The sequence below is a fragment of the Pezoporus wallicus genome, unplaced genomic scaffold (genome assembly GCF_028554395.1).
Source record: "Pezoporus wallicus isolate ANWC-B61680 ecotype Strahan unplaced genomic scaffold, APGP_CSIRO_Pwel_v1 contig_2025, whole genome shotgun sequence".
In the NCBI taxonomy this organism is placed as follows: domain Eukaryota; kingdom Metazoa; phylum Chordata; class Aves; order Psittaciformes; family Psittacidae; genus Pezoporus; species Pezoporus wallicus.
In genome coordinates this window covers 5,495,940-5,502,349 of record NW_026640253.1, presented here as the reverse complement: position 1 = coordinate 5,502,349, position 6,410 = coordinate 5,495,940, and the positions used below count along the sequence as shown (strand labels likewise).

At 43.6% G+C, this 6,410-nt stretch overlaps 1 long non-coding RNA gene across 1 annotated transcript; it reads right to left on the bottom strand.

The window, feature by feature from the left end:
* Window positions 1-638: 638 nt before the first annotated feature.
* Window positions 639-5,963, bottom strand: LOC130604030 (uncharacterized). The gene is made up of 3 exons (XR_008973353.1): window positions 5,884-5,963; window positions 924-1,035; window positions 639-774 (listed from the first exon to the last, which is right to left on the bottom strand). It is a non-coding gene; the product is annotated as an uncharacterized LOC130604030 (long non-coding RNA).
* Window positions 5,964-6,410: the final 447 nt, after the last annotated feature.

Sequence of the window (6,410 nt, the reverse complement as noted above, 5' to 3'; positions counted from 1 at the left end):
AATAAATATAGTTAATTTGGCTTTTATATGCAGCAAACTTATAAAGTCTGTTACTTCTACTAGGAATATTTACCATAAATCAGATTTTTAGTAGCTTAAAGATAATTAATGTCTTAAAGCTATGATGACTTACGTCAGCCTAAGATTTGGTCCAGACAACTTTTTGAAGTTTTGAAGCATTATTTACAGTTTGCTGTTGTAGTAATTCATGGCAACCTTTGAATCCTGTGTGCTTTGTTTTAGCAAGGAAACTTAACTTGATTTCATTTATCATGATAAAATGCACTTTTAACTCTAAGACTGTCAGCTACTTGTTTTTAAGTAGAAAGCACTGTGTAAACTGGTACTATTTGAACTGAAAGAAAAACCTGAAAGAAAGAAAGAAAGATTTTAAATCCCACATTTTTATGGCAAGTCTTCCATTCTTTTCAGTCTTTTATTCCTCCGTTTCATTTCTGTCCTACTTGTACCAGCATCAGTCACTGTTTTTGGCAGTGTTTCTTAACATAGAAATGAGGAAGGAAAAACAACCTTTGAACATTAAAAGTTAAGTGACTCTTCTCCATCCTAGAGTTTTAGCACTCCTGACAGCTTGAAGTCTGTTTTTGCTTGTCAGTATTCAATGTGCTACTCATAGACAGCCTCAGACTTGTCAGGTTGCTTACTGCTTATAGCTCTCTGCTTTGGGTATCCAGTCTCCTAACATGCTTCTTGGCCACTGCTATGCATGTTCTAGCTCCACTGAACCACTCCTACTGTGGACTATGAAAGGTGCTCTATAAAATAACAAGGCAAACAAATCAATTAAAAAAAAAGAAAAGAAAATGAACTCATTGCTGTGATTTGGTTTTTAAGAAATAACAAAAAAGAGAAAGAACAAGAAGGGAAGGCTCTGACAGTATTGAAAATCCCAGGAGAATTACCTTCTGAATGAGTGAAGGCTTGATCCAAAGAAATCTTGGGTTGCTGCCACAGGCTTCAAGGATAGCTGGAGATGCTCAGAGCAATATGGCACAATCCTCCAATCTTCATAGCCTAGGAGAAATTCAGGTCTCATCTTTCCCTTATTAGAATACATGCTTACTCATTTTGCAGTCCAAGTTAGTGATATGAAGCCTTTTGGCTAAAAGTTGAAAGGAAGCCGAAATCCTGTATCAGAGTGTTTGACAGTGAGGTTCTTAAAATACATCAGACTAAATCCTGAGAAGTGGAGCCTACCTGCAGCTCTGTGCCCTGGTATAACACAATGATCAGTATGATAGGAACATCTAGATACCTACAAAGCTGTCACTATCTTTAATGAGAGTGGATTTGTGTGAAAACTTAATCCAAGGATTTAAATGAAACCAAGTGCAGAATTTGTTGAGTAATTTCCTCAAACTTTCTGTTATACACAGTTTTCTTTATTTGTAGGGCTAATTATGGTTTCCAAATGGTGGGTTGGAGGCCTTCCGGTAAATACAGCTCTAGAAAGGTCACAGCCGGGGCCAAGGTCTTGTCAGGCTGGTTACTGCATAGTTAGAGATGTATACCCTGTAGGAGTGAGACTAGCTAAAGGTGTGCTGGGAGAACAACTGCGCTTCTTACAGAGAGAGCAAGGATGTAGGAATAAACCAGGCAAGTTTGAAAAATGCACCGGCTCTTCATATCCAAGTCTCACTTGTGCCTTTGAAAGCCATCTTTTTGGTGATGGACTTGCCTGAGTTGAGGGGTGTTGGGCTAGCAGCTCTAGCCCAGGTAACAGAGGGGGTCAGCTTTGTGCCCTGAAGCTGGAGGTGCTGTCACCTTTCCCACCACTGCCCTTGCTGCACCACTACAGACCCTAAGGAGCTGGTGCAGGCCATGGGTGTTGAGGCAGTGACTCCCGCAGCTGCTCCTTTGGCACCTATTGCCCTTTCGTGGCCCATTTCCACAACACTGGAGCATCTTTCATAGCCAGGTGTGGCTGGCTGTGTTTGAAACCTGAGTTTGTTTGATGAGTGGAGAGTGGTATGAACAGGATCAATATGAATGTGTAATGGAATTGACTTGAATTCTCGCTAGCATTATTTGGCTCCTGCCTCCCTTTTCCTTTTCAATCTGTTCAGTAGAAAATTCTTTTGAAGAGAGATAATTTTACACAGTGCTAAGTTCAGTGTTCCAGAGCCTCTGGCATTCAGTAGGAGGCTTGCATGCTTTTAATCTATCTCCTGTGTTCGTATATTAAAGGAAATGTTTCAAAGTGACTTGAGCAAGTTATTTGTGTGAAACCTGTTAACAAATAATAGGATATACGCGTGTAACAGTTATTTCACTTTCAAAGTTTGCCCTTAGGAGTAGAAAAGATTTCTCATCACTAGAAATACTTTTTTTTTTCTTAAAAAAAGAAGAGTAAGGCTCCTGTATGTGATTTTTCATTCCTGTCTCTCTTCTGCTGGCTTTAATCATGCAAACCTCCCACCAAGGTCAAGGGGAGTTCTGGCTGATTTACAGAATGCAGGAACTGGAAAGTTGATGCCGATCTAATGACTATCTCCATTGATTGAAGAACATAGTGGAGGCTAAAAGCAAATCCAAACCCAGGAACTTCCTCAATCATTTCCCCTTGACCAGTGTTTCACTTGTTGAGAGAGAAGATCCCCAATATTTGAAGGGAGAATTCTTTAAGAGATCCTGCCCATGATTGCAGTATTTTCCTGCCAAAGAGACTATCTTGTAACCATGTGTTTGGTCTGGTGCATGTTCCCATTTCCCAGTGGGCTGGAGAATGCTGGAGTAAGTCCCACAGATAGTTTTGATAGGCTGTAGTCAGAAGGTGAAAAGTGTATCACAAGTACGCACGTATGATGTTGCTTCTTACAGTTTCAGTTGTGCTAAGAAATGAGGTTTCTTCAGCATTTTATATAAACTGAAAACAGGCAAAATTGCAGCTATGATAAACTGTAAGACCAGCTGTGCCACATGGTCTGTTGTGGCAAACCCAAGGTTATACCTCTTTCACAGAAAGGTTAGCCACCTCCTGAAGAGCAGCTGACATGCACCGATTTGTGCCTACGTGTAACAACAGTTCACAGCTCCTATGGTCTGCAGTGTCCAAGACAACACTAGGATCTGCATTTCACAGAATCACAGAATCCTAAGGGTTGGAAGGGACCTCAAAAGATCATCTAGTCCAACCCCCCTGCAAGAGCAGGGTAACCTAGAGTACATCACACAGGAACTTGTCCAGGCGGGCCTTGAATATCTCCAATGTAGGAGACTCCACAACCCCCCTGGGCAACCTGTTCCAGTGATCTGTCACTCTCACAGTAAAGAAATTTTTCCTGAGGTTCACATGGAACCTCCTGTGCTCCAGTTTACACCCATTGCCCCTTGTCCTATCACTGGACATCACTGAAAAAAACCTAGCTCCATCATCCTGACACTCTTTACATATTTGTAAACATTGATGAGGTCACCCCTCAGTCTCCTCCAAGCTAAAGAGTCCCAGCTCCCTCGGCCTCTCCTCATAAGAGAGATGTTCCATTCCCTTAATCATCTCTGTGGCTCTGTGCTGGACTCTTTCAAGCAATTCCCTGTCCTTCTTGAACTGTGGGGCCCAGAACTGGACACAATAATCCAGATGTGGCCTCACCAAGGCAGAGTAGAGGGGGAGGAGAATCTCTCTTGACCTACTAACCACACCCTTTCTAATGCACCCTAGAATGCCATTGGCCTTCTTGGCCACAAGGGCACATTGCTGGCTCATAGTCAACCTCCTATCCGCCAGGACCCCCAGGCCTCTTTCCCCTTCACTACTGTCCAGCAGGTCAACCCCCAACCTGTACTGGTTCCCAGGAGTGGGCCAGGTTATTTGGGAGAGGAAAGAACAAAGTGGGCAGTATGAATTCTGGGAGGAAAGATTCCTGGCTTGGAATATTAGGTGAAGTGAGGAGCATAAAGACCTTGGTAAGTATCATAAAGTAAGAAGTAAGAAAATGGGGGAAGGTAGTGCACAGGGAGCAACACTCGTAAGTGGTGGAGAGTAGAGTGTATGTGATGGGGTGGTCATGGAGCAGCAGCCTTATTTGTATCCATAAAAAGTATGGCCCACCAGTAGACCACTGGAATAAAACATGTCATTATTTGTTTTCATTTATTGCTACTTCTCATCAGGAGTAATTGAGCAAAACCACCTTTTCTGTGGTGACTGCTACTCTGTCTTTGCAGTTGCAAGGGCCAGTGTCTTGAGCTGACTTATTTGTAGACCTAATAACTGCAATTTTGTATTTGAAAGCCTGTTTTTCTGTGCTAATTTAGTGCATTTTTGGAGATCAAGTGCCTGAGAGCATTTTAGGTAGTCATACCTTTTAGCTAATAATTTACTGATACTTGGTACTTAGGATCTCATTTGTTCTCTGTAGTGTAAGTCTGTAGGAATATGGTCATTCTTAAAGCTCTGTAATTTGAAGTCCTCTTTGATTTCCTTAAGTTGGTGAAAAACTCTGTAGAGGTTCAGTAGCAAGGAGCAATGGTGATCAAGTGGGGTACAGAGTGTGTTTACTGTTCTGCCTTTATGCTTCTGTTCTGAGAAATTCCCTCTGCTTCCCTTACCTGTCTCTGCTCAGCAGCATGCTCTGCTCCAGGCTTGTCTCATGATACAGCAGGAGAGGCTGAGGTCAGAGATTTGGCTACACCTACAGCAATGTGACAGAGCTTAGAGGAGTTGCGTGTGTGAAAGAGATGGCCATTCAGGGAACGAACAGTTTGCTGTCTGCTCAGCACAATGTGACACTGTTGCTGTGGTTTTGGAATAATTGTAAGAGTGTTCTGGTTAAACCACAACAAAGAGAAAAATGAAGGGTCCACACAGGAGAAGGAAAAATATTGGGAGAAAAGAATATTGCTAACACTATTCCTTGGGAATTCGTATTATGATCTTTTGCTGAATGCATGCACTGTTGTTTAACTACTCTTGCATGACTTACTTGACCTTCCCATTTGGATTTGCACAAATACATCTTTAATGACAAAATGTGAAAATGTAATTTACCAGTCCTCCCTCCTGGAAAGAAAAGCCGACTGCTGATTTTCTTATTTCATATTCTATCAGTACCTCTGTTACCAACCTGCTTGGTGTAGAAGTAATTTTTTCTGTGAGTCTTTTCCATCATTAGAGCTCCTAATTTGAACAGATGCTCACACTGGTTACGCTAAGATTTAGGCCCACAGTGAAGTAATAGGATCTCCTTTCTAACAGGTATTAGGAGGAAGGATTTCCCTGTTTCTTCATTCCACTCTATTTGACTTGGTACCTTCATCCCACCTTACCTTATGAAGACAGGCTAAGAGAGCTGGGGTTGTTCAGCCTGGAGAAGAGAAGGCTCTGAGGAGAGCTTAGAGCAGCTTCCAGTGCCTAAAGGGGCTGACAAAAAAGCCGAAGAGGGGCTTTTGACAAGGGTCTGTAGTGACAGGACAAGGGGGAATGGCTTTAACCTGACAGAGGGGAGATTTAGATGAGATATTAGGGAGAAGTTCTTCCCTGTGAGGGTGGTGAGGCCCTGGCACAGGTTGCCCAGAGAAGCTGTGGCTGCCCCATCCCTGGCAGTGTTCAAGGCCAGATTGGACAGGGTTTGGAGCAACCTGGTCTGGTGGAAGTTGTCCCTGCCCATGGCAGGGGGTTGAGGCTGGATGAGCTTTAAGGTCCCTTCCAACACAAACCATTCTATGATTCTGTGATTGCTCTGCATTGTTCAGCTCCTTTTGTGATACACCAATGCACCTTCTGTTGCCTTTTGTTTTTTTTAATTCCTCAGTGGCTTAGTATGGGTTAAAAATAGGCCATGTTCCATTTCAGATGTCAAAACAAGTTCACATGGCGTCTGAGAGAACGATGGCCCCCCATGACTTACAGGTGATACCGACCTCTCGCCAAGCCTGCTCCAAAGCTCAGTGCAATCAGTGGGAGTCTGGTAGTGTTGGGTCCGATCCATAATCCTCCTGCTATTATGCAGTTAATACATCAGTTCTGAGGCCTGTGTTTCAAACTATATTAAATGTTTTGAATTGCATATACTGGGATGGCTCTAAATATACCTTACTCACACTGATTTCCTGGTTGTCTGCCAGCCCGGCCTGGGGCAGGCTCCTCGGACCACACTGTCTGAGTAGCATTAGCGTGCCTCCTCCCCACAGCAGTAGGCACCAGCTCTGGTTGCTGCTGTTCTCCAGCCACGGTTAACACCACTACCCAGAAGGGACTTGTGAGTGCCTTTGCTAACTTAGTGAAACGTATTCCTTGAAGAGGTGTGTGGGAACTGTCTTCCCAGGAGACATGCGACGTGGTGCTTCACAAAGCTATGTGGTCACCGTCCTGTCGGCACTGCTGAGCTCCTCAGCAGTGCCGGCTGTAGACGGGCGGGAGCACGCAGTACCACGGCTCTATGTTTCCA